Source organism: Vulpes vulpes, unplaced genomic scaffold, assembly GCF_048418805.1.
Source record: "Vulpes vulpes isolate BD-2025 unplaced genomic scaffold, VulVul3 Bu000000635, whole genome shotgun sequence".
NCBI lineage: Eukaryota > Metazoa > Chordata > Mammalia > Carnivora > Canidae > Vulpes > Vulpes vulpes.
Window position 1 is genome coordinate 277,373 of NW_027325670.1, and position 21,506 is coordinate 298,878.

The 21,506-nt window shown below is 33.1% G+C and overlaps 1 long non-coding RNA gene across 1 annotated transcript in view; it reads right to left on the bottom strand.

The window, feature by feature from the left end:
• Positions 1-328: 328 nt before the first annotated feature.
• Positions 329-21,506, bottom strand: part of LOC140596453 (uncharacterized) — a 49,217-nt gene continuing 28,039 nt past the window's right edge. The window contains exon 3 of the long non-coding RNA XR_011998424.1: positions 329-465. This is a non-coding gene — a long non-coding RNA (uncharacterized lncRNA). The remainder of the gene's footprint in view (positions 466-21,506) is intronic.

A 21,506-nucleotide genomic window follows, 5' to 3' on the forward strand; every position in this document is an offset into this window, starting at 1 on the left:
ATGGATTAAAGACTTAAATGTAAGACCTGAAACCATGAAACTCCTAAAAGAAAAGATAGGAACGAACGTTTTGATATGGGTCTTGATAGTGATTTTTTAGAAATCACACCTAACGTGCAAGCAGCAAAATAAACAATCAACAAATGAGGCTCAACAAATGAGACTACATTAAACACAAAAACTTCTATCCAGCAAAAGAAACCAAGTAAAAAAACAGCCAATAGAATGGGAAAACTATGTGCAAGCCATAGACAATAGGGGTTAATATCCGAAATACATAAATAACTCATACAACTCAATAAGAAAAGCAAAACAAAGGGCAGCCCCGGTGGCCTAGCGGTTTAGCGCCGCCTTCTGCCCAGGGTGTGATCCTGGAGACCTGGAATCGAGTCCCACGTCGGGCTCCCTGCATGGAGCCTGCTTCTCCCTCTGCCTGTGTCTCTGCCTCTCTCTTTCTCTGTGTGTCTGTCGTGAATAAATAAATAAAATAAAATAAAATAAAATAAATAAATAGTAAATAAATAAATAAATAAATAAATAAATAACCCAATTAAAATGTGAGCAAGACACCAGAATAGATATTTCCCCAAAGAAAATATATGAAAGGTCAATAGTTACATGAAAAGATGCTCAATATTACTTAGTCATGAGGAGAATAAAAATTAAATGTTATATTTATCAGGTCATAAAAGTATAAAATTGTGATATAAGATAGATTTCTGTACAGCCTGATTTTAAAAAAATGAAATTAAATGCATTTTTCACTGTGTAATCATAAGTTAAAAACAAAATTTACAGAAGTTTTGCTTTCATTTAGCTATAATTTTCTTGTTTGTCTTTTTCTCCTCTTTTAAGCATAGGAAATATTAACATTTATTTTATCAAACTTTTGAGAGATGAGTGGCTATTTAGCATCCTGCTGATTGGTGACATATTTCCCTTTAGTGGAAAAAGATCAGAGAATGTTTACCATTATATAACATCATTAAGCAGGATGTAAACCTAAAGTGATATAAATTGCAACATATATTCATTCAAGAATTTTTTTATATATGTCTTAAATGTTGGAGCACACAGTTGATTTTCAATATGTTTTTATCTTGGCTGCTGACAATACAATGTGAAAAAATACTGAATAAAAGAAATAAAATACACAAGAAAAAGGTTGTGGTAAAATCTATTCTATGGGCACTTGAGTGATAAAATCTAAAAGAAATAGGAACATTTTCATGCACTTTAGTAGAACATAAAACTCAACTATATTTCTCTATCTTCTTAATATCCCCTTTTATAATAAAGGTTTATACATATATTTTTCAAAGATGTTATTTATTTATTTGAGAAGAGAGGGTATAAGCATGGGGAACAGTAGGCAGAGGGAGAAGCAGGCTCCCCACCAAGGAGGGAGCCCAATATGGGGCTTGACCTCAGAACCCTGGGATCATAACCTGAGCCAAAGGCAGAGGCTTAACCTGCTGAGACACCCAGGTACCCCAAGAAGGTATATTTTTTAAAAATATTTATTTATTTATTTATTTTAAAGACAGAGATTGTGAGCAGGGGGAGAGGCAGAGGGAGAGAGAGAGAGAGAATCTTTTTTTTTTTTTTTTTTTTTTTTTTAGAGAGAGAGAATCTTAAGCAGACTCCCTGCTGAGCATGGAGTGGGACTCAGGGTTGATCCTATAACCCAGAGATCTCGCTTAGCCTAAATCAAGAGTTGGATGCTTAACTGACTGAACAGCTCATGGCCCCAAAGAGGTATATTATCCTCATTTTATATACAACTAACCTGTAGTGCTAGGCATTTCTAATATTGCACTTTGATTTTACAGAGTAAATTATACTTAATTTAAAAGGAACATCTTGGGACACCTGAGTGGCTCAGCGGCTAAGTGCCTGCCTTCCACCTGGGATCCTGCAGTCCCAGGATCGAGTCCCACATTGGGCTTCCTGCATGGAGCTTGCTTCTATCTCTGCTTGTATCTCTGCCTCTCTCTCTCTCTGTGTGTCTTTCATGAATAAATAAATAAAATCTTTTAAAAAAATAAAAATAAAAGGAATATCTTATAGCAGCCACGTTATAAAACTTATTCTGCCTTGGTTGCTCTAAGGTAAATAGAAGAAGGTCCATTTTTAATCAAATATAGCTTCAAATGAGACAAGTTACTTACTATGCATTCATTTTTTATCTTTTTTGGTTGCTTCTGGTAAGAGAGATTCATGTATGCTTGCCTGAAGCTATAAGTAAAAGTTGCATGACAGCTTTGTCTCTATTTCTTTAACTTTTATGGTGATCTGCTGAATTTATATGAAAGTTCAAGATTTAGATAACTTATACAGTCTCCTCACTTTCCTCTTTCCTTCAATCATCTAGTGGTATTAGTAAATTTTAGTTTACTTTTGAATACTATCCTTGAGGCTTAATTTTCTCTTTTCTCTACTACCCCTCACTCACAATAATTTGTTAGTTCCCCCAATGCAAACTCTGAAGATTTTTTTTTTTTTAATGTGTGTTTCTCTTATATCAAGAACTAACTCTTGCATATAAGTTCCACTCGCCTGGACTTGAACACCAATCTCTGTATCCTCAACTCAGCAAGTTCACAAAGATCGCTTGAGACGTCCATCAGTGCTTCAGATCTCAGAATGCATGTCCTGACAGAAATCAGAACATGCACAGGGCTCCCTTCATTTGTTCTCCTTCTCCTGGGGTTCACAGACTGCTCTAGTACCTTCATAGCACTGCCCATTGTACTTCTATCATGCAATGACTGAAAAACTATTGTTTCATATATTTTGTCCAGTTTTTGTTGTTTAGAAGGAAAGGCGGAACAGCTCCCTGTTCCTTCATCATAGCCAGAAGAAAAGTCCACATCATTGTTTGGATTTTTGTTTTCTCAAAGTTGACCAAATAATTAGACTACACAGCTAGGGGTTAATAATCACTCTATAAAGTAGAGTTCACTTTCTTTCAAAATAGAGAAACTTCATATTATCTTAAAATATGAGCCACATTAATTTTCTGGCAATCTCTTCAGCATCTATCCAATTTCATTTTGCCTCAGAGATTTAGGGTGGTTTTCTTTGTTTCTTTGTTCTTTTTTTTTGTTTTTGTTTTTGTTTTTGTTTTTGTTTTTAGTTTGATTAACCTTTATTTCTTTCAACAGTTGAGTTTCTTGATGCTTAAGGTTCAGTCCTCATATCAGAAGCTTTAGCATTAATTGAAAGCATATTAAAAATCCAGGGGCACCTGGGTGGCTCAGTAGTTGAGCATCTGCCTTTGGCTCAGGTCATGATCCTAGGGTCCTGGGATCGAGTCCCACATCAGGCTCCCTGCATGGAGCCTGCTTATTTATCTGCCTATGTCTCTGCCTCTCTCTGTGTGTCTCTCATGAATACATAAATAAAATATTTTTTTAAATCTAGAATCTCAGATCTGCTGGGTTTAGTATGAATATTCACAAAATCCTTAGGTGATACCTGAGCACCTCATATTCTAATAAATTCTGAATAAGATATAGATTGCAAAACAAAGGAAAACCAAATGAAATTGCTGTCATGAATGAAGATAACTAATGAGACATTTAAAAGACCACCTAAAGGTATTTTGTGTTTTCAGTTGCGTTGTATACTTGCTACTGCTTTTACATAACACACTTCTACTCTATCCCCCTAAAGTGATAAAGTGGTAATCAAAGTAAATATGATATTGTGGAAAGTGAATTCTAGCTCTTGGGATCTTATTTGTGAGTTAGTTTCAGTGAGTAGGTCAACAACAGCAACATGCTTTCTTTTTCTAATATTAGTTTATTCTGTCATATAGTTCCATTTAGTGTCAGGTTGTGTTAGAATTGTTAAGAGTACACATAAACCAGTTCAAGAAAAGAATGGCCATTCTTTGGAAATAATTGACAGATTAATAAACCTTTCACTATTTTACTTTGCAGGAAGTCAAGAGACATCAATAGTTATGTCACTCCTCCCGCAGTCCTTCTGAAATTTTTATGGGATGTTGTAAATTAAGAGGGGGGTTATCACAGTTATTGAGAGAAAAGTAAAATACTTCTGAAAGGTGAATGTAAGTGTATTATTTATCGTTAAGGTAAATTTGGTAGGTTTTTTTTTTCTCCTTAGTTCTCCTTCAACTCAACAAATTAAATAGGTAAGCATGTATTAAATATCTTTTGGGTATGAGATAATATGCTGGGTACTACAAATAGAGATATATATAAGACATCATTACATTATTCTAACATAGCTAACAATTGGGTAGAAGAATGAGACATAAACATAAGAAAGTTCAATATAAAGTAAGTGGCATTAAAGACTATCATATAGGGTGGAATCCCTGGGTGGCTCAGCCATTTGGCGCCTGCCTTTGGCCCAGGACATGATCCTGGAGTCCCGGGATTGAGTCCCACATCACACTCCTGCATGGAGCCTGTTTCTCTCTCTCTGCCTATGCCTCTGCCTCTCTCTCTCTCTCTCTCTCTCTCTCTCTCTCTGTGTGTGTGTCTCTCATGAAAAAATACAATCTATTTTAAAAATTAAAATAAAATATTTAAAAAGACTATCATATATACATATAATATAAAAGAGTACACATAAATATATATTTAAAGACACCTTGATTTAGCTTTGCTATCAAAAGGAAGTTCATAGAGAAAGACAAAATGTGGCCAGGTGCTGATGATACCAATGAGAGGATGGGAATTCCTGGTAGATAGTATCAAATTAGTAAGTCTGATGGTAAGAATCCACAGAAGTGGTTGACCTGGATGATTATATAGGAAATTGGAGGGAAGAAAGTTTAAAATTATATTTGATGGAGTGAAATAGGGGAAAGGAGAATTTGAATGCCACATGGTTTGAAAGTTTTTGGCCAAGTAGGTAACAAAAGCATTGATCTGTTCCATAAACTACATCATTACACAGGAGAAGTTGGAGAACTGTGGAGTTAGTTACTTCAGCAATAACCTTGATACAAGAATAATCAAAATTGAAAGGAAACAGCATATATGAGAGATGTACTGGAGGTAAATGCTATATCAATTTGAAAATAATAGGAGAGAGTAAAACTCTTAAAGCATCAGAAATCATCAAAAGAAATCCAAATTTTTCTTAGGGGATAGCTCCATTGTAGATATTATAAAGTAAAAAGACAGAGCTGATTGCAGTGGCAAAGAGGTTTGAGGCATGTTAAACTTATGATGTTGCTGGAAAATCTAAGGGGAAATGTAGAACAAGCAGTTGAAATGCATGTCTAGATTTAATAATAAAACTTAAAGATCTGTCTATCTAATTTGCCTTCTAATAATTTTGTGTTATAATAGTATGTATGTAACTAAAAAAGGTAATAAAGACATAGAATTGCATGAAACCAAGGAAATGTATTTGAGATAAAAGGCAAAAGACCAAGAAGTTAGACAGCATAGTTTTAAGGAAATAGAAGTATAAAGAATAGAAGATACTGAAGAAAGTAGAAAAAAAAAAGTTCAGGACAGGAGTCAGAACAGATGCATTGAAAAAAGGAAGAGAATTGCAATATGTATCAATAGTTTCAAGTATTTCAAAGAGATGAGAAAAATGAAGTAAAATGAGTTATTATCGAATATAGACTTCAGTGTCACACAAGTGTTTGTACTTTCCAGATAGTGTCTCTGTTATGTATTCTAGAACTCAGAATAATCTCCCCATTTTAAGGTCAGCTGATTTAATTAGTAACCTTATTCTCATATGGAAAGTCTGTTTCTAGCAGTACCTAGGTTTATGTTTCTTGGACTTCAAAAGGCCTCATGAACAAATGTTCTCTAGGATGTTGGGAACAAGGTATCTGAAACAAGAAGGAGACTGTCTACCACTACCTAGACATGGACTATGAAACATAAGACAAGCAGAAAAAGTTCATGAACCTGGAAAAAAGATTTCAGTTGCGGGAGGTGAAATTCTAAGGAAGACTGCCCCAATTTCTCATTCCCTGGTTACTCAAGAAACATATTAACTTAATTGCAGTCTGGCCAAAAACAGAACCAAACCAAAACCTTTCAATAAGAACAGTTCTTCTCACACTGGATCACTTTGGGTATGATAACACTACATGAGTTATGCCATTACATTCTCAAATCCCTCCCTAAAGGCTCACACAGAAGGGGAGTGAGTGTTGTGGATTAATCAGGTATATTCCATATGAAAGGATGTAATTTATTTTTTTTTTAATTTTTTATTTATTTATGATAGTCACAGAGAGAGAGAGAGAGGCAGAGACACAGGGAGAGGGAGAAGCAGGCTCCATGCACCGGGAGCCCGATGTGGGATTCGATCCTGGGTCTCCAGGATCGCGCCCTGGGCCAAAGGCAGGCGCCAAACCGCTGCGCCACCCAGGGATCCCGAAAGGATGTAATTTAAATGAGGGTACTGAGAGATAGAGAGAATGACATTGGGGATATAAATCATGCCTTAGAAATACACAAATATCCACATTCTCAGAGAGTTCAGCACAGAAGAAATGCCATTTTCTCATGGGAAAAAGCATAACAAAGATTACTCTGTCCACAGCAAATTATCCCCTCCCCATTGTTTGTAGCCCTTGCCTATTTCTAAACAACAAATTGTTCTCCACTGCATTCTCTTCATCCAAATTTGCTGCTCTGGAATTTATTTTGCTAAAATATAATTCAAAATAAAGAACAAGACAGACAATGTACCCCAAAGTTGCCATGATAAATTCTTCATAATCATATAAATTTCCATTTCATCCTCCATGTGCCCTGGGTTTCACTCAATGCTTTGTCCAAAAAATCAACTTTATCTTAATATTCACCATTTGGCCACTTCCTCTACCTATCCAGTCATTGTTGTTGGACACAGACAATGTCACATCCTGGCATAATCACCTGCAATAGTATTTTTACTTCACATTCTTTTACAGTGAGGCTAGAAAAGCTAAAGTTACAGAAGATTCTTAATCCATAGAATATCCCCAGAATAAAGTTGAGTTTTTGATCATGAAAAAAAAGTGGGGAAAATATTGGTTAAAAGTTAGGATATTTTATATGGCATCTATAGGTTCTAACTGGAAGAAAATGAAGGTAGGTATGTTTGGAAAGTCGGAGGGTTTTTTTTTTTTTTTTTTTTTTTTGAGCACTTATTATGTCTAGAAACAATGCAATGCACTTAGATCTAAAAAACCCTTGCCAACAAGCAGCTTAGGACCTAGTTGTTTGGAAAAAAGAAAATAATTCATGAATAGTTAATGAGGGGCCAAGCAAAGAAAAGAGAAAAGTGTCAAATAATAGTAAAATTTGTTGGGAATCACAAGGAGGGAAGAAGTAATGGATTCCCCCAAAAATATTGCTCTTGAGGGCTCCTGCTAAGTGGCCAACATCCTTTGTAGCAGCCTTGTTTCTACAAGTCCTTTTGCAACAATGAAAATTAGACAAGTGTAGCTGTGAGTAAGATGGAAAAACATTGCATACATCCATACAGAAAAATACAGAGAATTTCAAATGGAGAATGGCAAAGGCATTTTAAACTTTCAAGGACTATTGCTTTGTTTTGTTTTCATTTTTTATTTCATTTGCCCCAATATCAAGAATATTTTCCAATCTAAATTATTGGTTTGTTGTGAAGATTGAAACAAAATTATAACACAAAGTGAAAAGTGATGTCCAGATAGTCTTACTAGAGGCATTCCACTTTGTTGCTGAACCTGTAAAGCCTTCAAAAATAAATTTAAATTGGCAAACCTAAAATAGATTATTAACTACATATTAAGTAAAAGAGCTATGACATAATTCTGGCACACCAGTTCATAAAACTGGATCTCCTGACAATTTGATGGATGTAATTTTGTTCTCCATGGATTTATAATTTATAGCAAGCTGACTTTAAAAATTATTAGATGCAACTGATTGATGTAATTAGACCATGAAAATGAATGAAATCTTCTGACATATTAGGCAGTAACTCATTTAAATGAGGTGCCTAATTTGTTAGCTTCCAGAGTCAAATCAATTTTAGATAAGTAATTTATATTGCTGAATTATATTCCAATTTATGAGGACAAAATATTAAGCACTATACAGTCTGTTGAGGGACTGCCAAAGAATCAAGGATTTTAGTGCTGAGAAGGTTAAGTGTATAAATGCTTAATGACCTAAACCAACAAGCCAAGATTTTTTAAAGCAATAAAAGTAAATAATATAGTTCAAAGCAGTGACAACTGCTAATTTATGAAGTATTAAACCTTGCCAGCTGGGCCAGGTATGCCAGGCATAGTCTTCTAATTAAGAAGTCTTTTGCAAGCTAATAATATAGTTGGAATTTGCTTCTACTAATGTATTTTAATAGGATCTGCACCAAAAATTTGAAATGTCATTTGTATCAGTAACGAATGGAGTGTTGGCTTATAACTGAACTACAGGGATCCATTTATAACTACTTAACTATTCACTAAGTCTTGAAGATGTGTATATATGATATGTATACAAAAATACAGATATTCCAAGGGAAAATGATTTGTTGCTTGGTCAAGATAATGCTTCAGATTATACACAGTGCAAAGGATGTTTCTTTCATTGTTCATCAAGAGAGAAGTTCAAAAATGTAACTTGATATGCTGTATCTTTCTCAGTTGGAATAAAGGCATGTACAGCCTGTGAAACAGTGGCAATTGCAAACAGCTGTAAACTATAGTACCAGAGAGGCTAGCAGAGAAACACATTCTGGTCTGTGTCCATGGCAAGAACTGCTAATCACAGGGTTTACCACCTCTCAGTCACATATCCACAGGCATGAAGAGCCCACTGTCATCTTTTGGTTGGAACAACAATGACCATTGAAGAGATGTATAAATGTCCTCTCTTTGAGAAACTGCACATATTTCTGGTTATGTTTCAAAATAATCTTTTAAACAGCAGAAATTACAATTTTTGATAGGCTATTTCCTTGCTTCTTGATATTCATCTGGGCTTTTGGACTCTTTGAGACACACTATTTTAATGATTTCACATAATTTTACATTCCAAAAGAGACATATATGCCTTTGTATTTTAAACTCTGATTGCTGTTCACATATATTTTTGTAGCTATATATCCATATGAATTATTGTATATATGTAGTAGACATTAACACTTAGAATGATATAAATTGCTCCAACATGGAAGTACTTTTTCTTAGGATCTATTAATATTTTTAATATAATAATTTGTTTCACCATGTTATCAGAGCATATATTTTTAGGGTAAAATATAAACATTCATTGAGCTTAACTACTCAAATATGTTTTTATGTCCATATCCATATATATGACTTTGTCATGTTATCTGGAATCAATCCAACTGAAGATTTGATTCATATTCCTACTCTCATTCTTTCTTTGGGACAGAATTTTCATCTATTATAATATGCATTGTTTTTTTCTGAGTGTCAAATCCTTCCATATAGGGGTCTAACTTAGAAGAGAGGCAACTGTCCACCCAAGGACAGTGTACTATTAAATTGCCTATGACAATGACAAGGTACTTGCTTCTTAAGAAAGTTGTACTGATTGGCATTTTACTTTTATACTTTTGACTGAAACTAGATTATTTGAGATTTCAAAAAAAACACAGTACTCCAGAGAATATGTTTTGAGGTAAGTATATGAGAATGTGAAACTCTTTTTTTTTAAATGTTGAACTCTTTTTAAAAGAAATTTTTTTTGTTTTGGTTTTTCTTTAGATTTGGAAGGTGGAAGAGGTGGTAGGAGGAGTGAGTTTGAAGTTTTAAAATTTCAAAAACAACAGCTGATGAATACTTTTACATTTGTTACATTATTAAGAACATATATTTTAGCTGTCAGACTTGATGCCAATATGATGTCAGTAAGTGCCCACTTGATTTCTGACTCTGAGGCTGGTCTTAGAGATAATTGCCTTGTATTTATAAGGCAATGTATTTTTCCCAGGTATTTTCTAGAGTCACACAGACTCCACAAAATATGGACATATCCATACAAAGAGGAGCCAAGGATTTTTGAAAGAAAGAAATCAAATGATATTGGTTTTCTAATAGAAAAAATTAGATTATTAGTTTACACCAATATTAAACTGAGTTTTAATTCCCTGTGATTTACATTCCTTTATGAGGAAATCATCCTTTAAGTACTTGAAAAAGCATAATCTACATCCAAATCTATCCATCCACCTCCACTGGAGACCAAGTACCTCCTTACTTCACTTATCTCAAACATTGTCCAAAGCCACTGAAATCCCTAGTTTATAAATACTAAATTTTATGTTTTCAATTTCAAAAGGTACTGGTTCACAGTAAATTCTAAAAAAGAAGTAAATTCCTAAGTAATAATCATTGTTTATAGGAAATACTTGTAATAGCAAGATTATACTGAAGATAAATTATAATTTTAAACAGTAATAGGTCCCCAGATACAAAGTTGCAAAATGTGTATTTAAGGGGATCATGCTCTAGCAAACACTGCAAATGACCTTGAAACCCCCAAATATCATCAAACCATGCAAGCACTATTGGATTCCTGTCAGGAGGTATAGAATATTTAAAGAAAAATAATAGAAGATCATGGTAAGTTGCAGAGTAGTATGTAAGAACATTTGGCAGATCTTTGATTTATAACTTCACAGTTCTATCTTTATGAGCACAAACTAGTCAAATTGGTCTATAGCAAGCATCATAACCATTTTCTAGGACATTTAAATGGGAATATGCAACAAGGACACATTTTCCCTAAGGAAAGTTATTAAGTACAAAGAAAACATTTCAAGACAAAGAATAAAGGCTATTTAGTATGTCAAATGCATTTTTGTTCCTGTATTTCATTTTTTATTGTGCCACCTAATGATTATTTTGTGTGTTGTTTAAAAAAATCCTTTCCTTGGACAACCTTGACAAATATCTTTGTAAATATATTTAGTATCTTCAAGAGAACAACATTTATTTTTACAATGATAGAGAAAAGGTTTTATTTTTAAAATAACTAATTTATGGTTGCAGCAAAAAATGATTGTAAATTTTATAGTATTGATTTAACTTTCTACAACATGTGTGCAAAAAAGAAATTAATAAAGGATGTTTATTTGATCTGAGAGGAGTATTGTTTATGAATAGGTGTGAATGTATGTATGTTTGCCTGTTCAGAGCATGAATGAGAAACAAGGTAGAAGGAATCAACAACCCGATCTGGCATAAGAGGTTGAGAAAAATTTTTATCTGGACTGTTATTTTCCAAAAATATCTAATATACTGTGGACAGCTTCCCCCTATGATGGTATTTGGCTGGGGAGACAAGTGAAGGAATCAAGAAAACATATCTATAAATGTGGACGGCTCTATAATAAGTAATGTTGACTAGGCCAGAGTACATTTCCCAAATTTTATTCTCTTGTATGTTTCCCATAAGGATGAATCACAAGGTATATTTTTGGGAGATCCAGACACAAGGGAAGCAGCAGCCATTTTTGTTTGTTGTTTGATGGTTGTTTGTTTTAGCTCACACATTGCTGCTGATCTGCTGACTTGTATTGATGATATGAAGCAAGAGCTAGGCCTGCACCTGCTTTACCTTCTCCTTAAGTTTCTCTGATTCCTGGGCCACAGGTATGTGTTCAGTTTTGTGATGAAGGGCTCTGGCTTCTGCAGGAGACTCTGATCACCAAAGTCAGAGGCAGTAAGAAATGACATGGGGCTCAGTTTATCCTATGGGAATCCAACTTGTTCTTGAGGATTTCAGCATGTCCTTGAGCTTTTCTTCTTGACAACTATTTTTCCTAAATGACTGCATGCCCTGTGGATGTTAAGCTCCAGCTTCAGATGTAGAAATAACAGTTTTGAAAAGACTATTTATCCAGCTCCTATGATTCCATGATTGTACATTGCCACTTACCTTTAACAAATCCCTTCATACATACATATATACATACACACACAGATATACACATACACACAAACACACAGTTCTGCTCTGTTTGAATTTTGACTGGTACAATCACGAATATTGTTGATATCAAGGCAGAGATGAAAAAGCAGCCATAGAATATAAAATGGATAATGAGAATTCAGTAGATACAAAAAAACTAGAGCCTGAGGTGATTAGGAGAAATTTTAGTCCACAGAAATTCACAGAGTGTTTTATGGTTGTGAGATAGTTCTCTCTAGATCTTAGCAAACTAAGCAACCCAGGCAGAAATATGAGTTGCATTCCCTGAGGCAAAAGTTTTTTGTTTTCCTTCTTTGTTTTGTTCATTAAAAACCCTGCTTTCCACAGAACTTTCTAAAAGATTGTTTCTAAAATACAAATATGATTTTAATCACATGCTTAGTGTGACTCCCTTTTCCAATGATGTAATCCAAGCACTGTATGTAATTGAGCCCCCATTTGTTTAATAAGTAAACCTTATATAAACATTTACTAGGTGCCAGGAAATCTTCCAGGCCTTAAAGATAAAGTGTTATAAAGACAGACAAATCTCTTGGATGTTGCCTTCTATGATTTTGGAGATTATATTCCTTCATAGAGAAAAAAAAATTAACATAAAATTGTGGTTGCATACATGTCTTTCCCAATGAAATATTTTAACAATTATTGTTTTCAAAAAAAAAACAAAAACAAAAAACAAAAAAAACAATTATTGTTTTCCTCAAGAAATAAATAATTTCCTTCCTTTTGCTTTGTTCCAAATATAGGTAAGGTAAATTTTTTTGTTATCACAATATTTTTTAAAAAGCCTCTGGTTATTCTGCTTTTTTTTTTTTTTTTTGGTCTTTCTAACCTTTTTTGCTATTAAAGGTCAGTTGCTATACTGATCCTTGGTTCTACATGCTGCCATTTGTTGATCCTTTTGTAAATGTAAAGTCTAAGGACAAATACAAATTAAAAATAAGAGGCTTAATTTTCCCAGTTGAAAATGGGAGAAGAGATTTTCCTTCCCCTTTTATTCTCTGAGAATTTACCTTAGAAAATTTGTAATTATAAATATTTTCTCATCTGCCTTTTTATTGGCTTATTTTTCTCATAATATTAACCTTTTTTTGTAGTCTTTTCTAGTGTCTCCCTGCCTAATGCCAAAACTCCTTCACTGCCATAACTTCAAGCCAATGGATGATCTTTTCTACTCCAGGAGGGTCATGCATGTTGTCTACCTTGGATTTGGCTCTCTCTGCCAAAGATAATTTTGGTAACTCCTATATATTAATTCCCCAACTGACCAATGTTGACCCATAGGTAGGGACATCTCTACACTCCCATTCAGCAGGAAGAAGTTACAGAATATAAGACCTTCCACCCCTAAGAAACTTAAAGATTTAAGGGCTAAAATCATTCAGGGGGAAATGATGAGAACAAAGGCAAAAGAAGTTTAAGTAAAATTAAATTTCCTTGCAACTTGCAGCACATTGACAAGTATTTGAGACAGACATAGTATGAAAATCCTCAAAGAACTCACAACTGTCTTAATGTTAATGCTTTGCTAGAGGCAAAAAGCAACCTTAGTTTGAAAACAGACCTCTCCAGAACCCTGTACGTCTTCTTTAACATATGGAAAATCCTTTTGGGAACTTCCTTTTCTCTACTCCTTCAATTTAAAAGTACACCTTATTTCACAATCCAAGTGCAATTCTTCCTGTCCATGGGGGTCCTGTCCACTCTACACTTGGTGAGGTGAGGAGAGGGTGTGTGTCAGAAAACCTGGCAGCCATCTTTTTGAAATGCCAAATCAAAGAAGATACACCCAAATCTCCTAGTTTCTACAGGATAGGAACCCAGCTTCAATGAGTGCCTATTCCAAGTGTCAAAACTACCTCCTGTTACAAAGAGATGAGAAGTTTGTTTTTTCTCCAGATTAAAGCAGTTAACCAACATATAGTCATCCTAACTACTAGGTAAACTTAGGGTAACCTACATGTGACAAATGGTGCAGTCAAGCCTCTCACTTGAGGACTAGTTACAATTTGTCTTGAGAGGACTAGTTACAATTGGTCTTGATAACATTTAAGTAATGGGTTGTATTTGTTTGGCTATATAAAAGGTGAATTGACTTGCATTTCCTGATGATTAGTAATGTTGAACACATTTTCATTTACTTGGTGTCCATTTGTGTGTCTTCTTTTAATAATATTTATTTAGGTCCTTTGCCTATTTTTTTAAATTTTGTTATTTTAATTAATTTTACTTTTGTTATTGAATTTTATAAGTTCTTTGTATGTTTTGGATATTAATGTCTTGATTCATTTTTGATATGTGGTTTGCAAATATTTTCTACCATTCCATAGGCTGCTTTTTAATTTTGTTGATCGTTTCCTTTGCTGGGAAGAAGCTCTTTAGTTTGATGTATTCTTACTTGTTTATTTTGCTTTTGTTATCTGTAATTTTGGAGCCATACCCAAGAATTCATTGCCTAGACCAATGTGAAGGAGTTTCTCCCATTTTATGATTTGGGGTCTTATTTTAAGTATTTAATTTATTTTGAGTTGATTTTTGTGTATGGTGTAAGATAGGGGCACAGTTTAACATTCTTGCATATTGTTGTCCAGTTTTTGAAGCACCAATTATTGAAGAGACTATCTTTTTCCATTTTGTATTATTGGCACCCTTAAGGAAGAGATTAGTTGACTATATATGCATAGGTTTAATTCTGGAGTCTGTTCTCTTCCACTGTTTCTATGTATCTATTTTTATACCAGCATAAACACTGTACTGATTAATATAGATTTGTGATATAATTTGAAATCAGGAAGTATAATGCTTTCAGCTTTATTTTTCTTATTTAATATTGCTTTGTTTATTCAGTATCTTTTGTGGTTCCAAATGAATTTTAGGATTTTTTCTATTTCTGTAAAAAGTATCATTTGAATTTTGATAAGAAATACAGTGTAGGTTGCTTTGAATGGTATGGATATTTTAGCAATATTAATTCTTCCTATCCATGAACAGAGGATATCTTTCCATTTATTTGTGCCTTCTTTAAGAGAAACATCAATAATTTGTTTGTCTGGCCAGATAATCTCACCTCAGTTGAGGTATAGTTTTTATATTTGTAAGAAGTTGTTAGATGATTCAAACAAAGGTATTTGGGCTGTATAGGAATTTGGGGTAATTCAGATGTTGAATTAAAGAAAATATATGAAAGTGGACCTTTGAGCTTCTTGTAAATCCAAGGGAGATACTTGAAGCTGGTCAGTAACAATATATTCACAAGCTTTCATTATTATTTGCCAATCCTTTGGTTTTACAGGTTGTTTTAGATATAAATTTTATAAAATTATGATAGGAAAATATTTTGAAGCTAGGTTTTATTTCAACATCAGCACATACACAATCATAAACACACACTATCTAATCCTTGAAAAATAAGAGAATAAAACACCCAAAAGAGAAATATTATAATAGCAAACATACTTTTGTATAAAATTGAATAAACAATTAGCCAATTAGTCAAGTTAGAACATGTATTAATGTGGGAAAATTTAAAGATTTAATTCTCACAGAAGATTATTAGCTTGGTTTTATATTACTTTTTGCACCAATACCCAGACAACCAAGTTACAAATATATAATAACATTAATAACAACTACTAGAGTATGAAGAAATGGCTAGATTTCTCCAAGTACATAGCCCATAATCAGTTACAGAGTAGAAAATAAGTCACATTATAAGTCTTATTGCTCAATATTTACTAATGGAAACTTTATCTACTAAATTGCAATGACTATATGAGGGACATGGGGTAAGATAACATTGTTTTATAATTGCACTAATTTCTAAATGTTACATTTTCCTTTCCCAGAGAATTTTAAGTTTAATTAAATTATAACCCTTGAGCTACAGATATTAAGGCATTCCTTAAAAAGGTGGGAATTTACTGGTATTGGGCAAGATTTATCACATAACATCTCAGAATGAGGAAGGAGGCTGAAAGACAGGAGTTTTTAAGCAAGTCTTGAGCTAGAAATTTATTGGTTTAGTTGTAATCAAGAAGCTATGGTCTTGGTAAAAAAAAAAAAAAAAAAGCAATTTTGGATATGTTACAGTTTATCCCACTGGAAAAAGTGTTATCTGGAGAAAAATAGGTATTTTTTGCTTGTTCTCACATATGTACAATTTTGTGCTTAGTTTCAGTTCAAAGAAAATGGAAATAATTTAGAATAAAAATATGTGAGAACACAAGATATCAGGATTCATACAATGTTTTATACTTACTTTTATTTTTCTCCCTGAGTTACAGGCAAGAGAATAACTACCAAGAAAATCATTTCCAATTTTGTAGACTGTTTGCTTAAGGGTTTCTTTCCATAGAGATATTGTAAAGAAGTAAACAAAAAACATATGCACACATAACAAAAGAGAAAGAATCACATTGAGTTGTGAAAGAAAAGGGCAAGAGCTTCATTTTGGTTAGACTTCTGAATTATAGACAATAGAGTCTAATATAATATTTTTAAAGGTCATCTTAAAGTATATTCGTTTGTATACACAATTTCTAGAAATACCAGATGATCAAGGAGATCCAGTCTTATATTGTTAGTAATGAGGGTGGCCCAACAAGCTTTTAAGGCAAGTTTATATGAATTAGAAATAAATTCCCTCTGAGCAGACACAAATCTATGAACACATAGCTTGGCAAAGGCATACCACAAGAATAATAATAGCATGGCTTAAAACTTATACAACAAAGTAGCAACCCTGGAATGACACACCCAGAAGGACCAGAGTAACAGGGACAGTACTAATGGAAAATCCACTAAGTTAATGCCTCGTTATTTGACTCCTAAAACACCAGAGACAGAACAAGAACTTGTTTCCTAGAGCCATCCTAAGAGAAATGGACGCTCGTACCACATCTTCTCATGTCCAGCTAGCATGCACATTACTCAATTCTGCTTACCAAGTCTCCTGTGAATATATGTATTTGGCTTAACTGAAGTCATCTGGTGAAATTCTGGTTTTTTTCTTTTCTTTTCTTTTCTTTTCTTTTCTTTTCTTTTCTTTTCTTTTCTCTTTTCTTTTCTTTCTTTTCTTTTTTTTCTTTCTTCTTTTCTTTTCTTTTTTTCTTTTCTTTTCTTTTCTTCTTTCTTTCTTTCTTTCTTTTCTTTCTCTTTCTTCTTTTTTTTTTCTTTAGAGCTCAGTCACAATGGTAAAGGAGAACTAAAAAGGGGTTTAGAGTGGATGCCAAGTGAACTAATCTACAAATCTTACATAGTATTTATTCAAAACCATTCACTGAGAGTCTGTTATATTTCAAACACTGTGCTAGGGACATATCTGAAAAGCTCACAATATAAAAATTTTTGTTTAGAAAAAGGGGAACCCATCTTACCTATTTAACTGCATGTTTAAATTTTAAAAGTTATCATAATTTTACATCAATTTTATATGCCTTCACTTTTCTCATACACAGTTTAATATAAATCATGCATATTTTAAGAAAATCTTCAGAGTTTTACAATGACTCGTGATTGTATGTATATACAAATTTTATTCCCCCTCTTCCAAAAGTTTCTCTCTTTACATATGACTTGAGGCAATATCTTATTTCTAAAGTATTCCTTCTTCCCACATGAGTAGATAATTTGGTAAAATTTACATTTTTTAAAATATTTTATTTATTAGTTCATGAGAATACACAGAGAGAAGAGAGAGAGGCAGAGACACAGGCAGAGGGAAAAGCAGGTTCCATACAGGGAGCCTGAAGTGGGACTCAATCTCAGGTCTCCAGGATCAAGCCCTGGGCTGAAGGCAGCACTAAACCGCTGAGCCACCAGGGCTGCCCCAAATTTACATTTTTAAAATGAGATTTAGCAACATAGAGATTACAGCATGAGTCCATGCACACAACAGAGGCATGTACGTAATATTCTTATGACTTTTTTCTAATTCTAACTCATTCTAATCTTCTACTCTCATTACTCGAGTCCATTCTTAGATTATCACTTATTTGCTCTATCATCTTCATCTTATTTGTATTACAAATATATATATAGTATATATTTGTATATACTATATATATATATATATAGTGTATATATATATAATCTGTGAAACCACAGAAAAATATTTGAAATATCTTGAATTTGGGGATCATTTTATTTCATGCATGATTTTAACTGCCTTAACATTTTCTTATGAACAATAGCAGAAATACTGATAAAAAAATTGCAATAAAAGATCTAGGTTTTCTTTTCAAATTATCTCTTAATAACCCAAATCCCTCTAATGACGACCTTGTTTGAAAGATATGCAATAAAAACACTGTCAATAAAAGATATTTGGAAAAGTAGTATTATATAGTTTTCAATTAAAGTTTCTTATTTCTTTAGCTTAAGCAAAATTGTTTTTGAGGGCAGACCCCAGAAGGTAAATCAGATAACTATAGTTCCAAATTCAAAATTCCAAAATCTTATACATTTCTTGTATGTGTTTTATTTTATTTATTTTTATTTATTTTTTTAAATTTTATTTATTTATTCATGAGAGACACAGAGAGAGAGGCGGAGGCAGAGACACAGGCAGAGGGAGGAGCAGGCTCTATGCAGGGAGCCCGACGAGGGACTCGATCCCGGGACTCCAGGACCATGCCCCGGGTCAAAGGCAGGCGCCAAACCGCTGAGCCACCCAGGGATCCCCTCTTGTATGTATTTTAAAAGGACAAATTTTAAAAGTGGGACTTCACGTGATTTGTTTTAATTTTTAAAAATTATATGCTGTTTTTGCATCTTATCATTTACTCCCTAAATGTGGACAAATTATGCAGGGCCAAGAAAAAAAACATTTGATCGGTTAGTCAAGACTTTTATAGAAAAATATTGATTTCAGGGATGACTGGGTGGCTCAGTGGTTGAGCATCTGCCTTTGGCTCAGGGCATGATCCCAGGTCCTGAGATCAAGGCCTGCATAGGGCTCCCTGTATGGAGCCTACTTCTCCCTCTATGTCTCTGCCACTCTCATAAATGAATAAATAAAATCTTAAAAGAAAAAAAGAAAAAATACTGATTTGAGACATAGTATCTATCTTTGAATGCCAAATTTCCACTATTCTAGTTTTCTTCATGTCATTGCTCTTTCCTTAGATTCAGCCCATAGTAATCTGATATGTTCCACTTTGAAATGATAAACATTAAAATATGTCTGGAAATGTCTATAATAAAAAACATCAATTTTTAAATCTGATACCAGCTGTCAGGTATCATTAATGTGAATGTGTTCTCAACACATTAAGTAACAATATAAAAATACAAGTATAATTTGAAAACGATGACCCTTTTCCTGACTACCCTAATTACATTGTTTCATGATTTAAAAAAAATATATACCTATGTAAATTTTCTTTAAATATATATGCAAAAACAAAGGAATTCTTATTTTTTTTATTTTTAATGCTAAGATCTTTAGGTCTCAGATTTTTTTGTTTTTTATTTTTAAATTAGGAATCTAAATTTTCCAAGGCCTTTGTATTACTGGGAATACAAAAACTGAACAGTCCACACTAGAAGGCTTCATTATAGCTTAATGGTTAGAAAATAGTCTTGGGAATCAGGCAAGCATAAATTAAATGTTAATACCCTACAAAATTTCTTTCTAGCCTTTTTTTCCCTTCATATTTCTTAGACAAAATTCACTTTTTTTTAGGACAGTGACTTAGAAAAAATATATATCAAATTCACAATTAGTTATTTCTTTTGTAAAATATTAAAATGGAAAGTTAATGTTAATTTTGAACTAACACCAAAACACTTAGTTTTTCATTCAAACTGAGTGTATCCACATCTTTGCTTTTTCTTCCAAAAGTTACTTCCTTTGCATTTAAATTTATGAATGTCCTCAAGAACTTTCCTATGAGACAATTGGTATGTATATAAAAAATGTTTTTAATTCCATTTTTGTGTGTATGAGCTGAACAAATGTTTTCCACTGGGTGTTGTACAGAAGCATTGAATCATTTTATTATACACCTGAAAGAAACATCACAGTGTATATTAACTAACTGCAATTTAAATAAAACTTTTAAATTTATTTTTAAATGCAGCTAACATCTTTGATTTTAAGATGTTTTAGATAAACATTGAGGGAGGGGAGTAAAAGATCCATAAAAAATGAACAATAGACAGCCTATAGAAATGTAATGGGATGATAATAAAGCATATAGAATCACAATAGTTTAGTCTGGCAGTAATTGTGCTTTTACTTATTTCATCATTCTAAAATTCTGTCACTAGGGAATTAATGATGTTAAAGAACTGGATATGTGCATATAATATATATCTTACATCGGTAAGCTCATTCTATGTGATTCTATAAATTGATTTTCCTTCTGTATTTCCCTGTCAATAATCCTTTGATAAACATTTTTTGAAGAATACATATCATAAAAATTCATGATATAATTTACCATTCTCATTTTGTTAGACAATAGTTTGATACTAATTGATGGATTACAGAAATTACTATAATATTTATTCAATGTTTTGCATTGATATTACGTCCTTTTTTAGACTTGTTATCAGTAGATATAATGAGCCAGTGTATGAACATTTTATAATTTTTTTAAAATTTTTATTTATTTATGATAGTCAGAGAGAGAGAGAGAGGCAGAGACACAGGCAGAGGGAGAAGCAGGCTCCATGCACCGGGAGCCTGACGTGGGATTCGATCCCGGGTCTCCAGGATCGTGCCCTGGGCCAAAGGCAGGCACCAAACCGCTGCGCCACCCAGGGATCCCATGTATGAACATTTTAAAAGATACCAGTTTATAGTTTCAAAATACCTAAAAAAAATTCAGCAACAGTTCATTGAATTGGTAATACAAGTGAGTGTGTTGCTCAGAGAATATTTTCATTGGTACAATCTATAATCTTCAAAAAATGAGTAAATTAATAGTATTGTTGACTTTTTTTTGCTAAAATGATTGAAATATCTATCTTTACTTAGTTAGCCTCTAGTCCTTCTATTATCTCTCTCTTTCTTTGCCTTTAAACAGCTTGCTAGTATTAGTATATTCATTGTGCTGTCGTGGTGGTGGTGGTTGTTTTGGGTCATAGCTATCATTTATACACAAATATTTTCTCAACTTGATTTTTACCTTATATTCATATGTAGATTATTCACAAAAGCTGAAGGCTAATGTTTATGACAGCTAATTGATCAGTTTTTACCTCACTAAGCCCTCAAGAGAAGCAGCTAACAAATGTATGACAATCTAAAATATAATTAGGCAATAATAAACAAGGCACTAGAAAAATAATTTGAAGATAATAGATTATTTTGTACTACCTCAATAATATTCAAAATCTAAAGGATTTCAAAATTATAAACCAAAAATTATTTAAAATCAAAAGGAAAAATATAAGATCTGAGAGAGAAGACTGTATAGCAACTTTGGGACATGAGAAACAACACAAAAATGTTTGTTTGTTTCTACTGTTTGCTTTGTATATCTTAGATTTAGGAGCTGAACTCTAAGACCTATAAGTCCAACCAGCCCAGACAAAAATTACCCAACA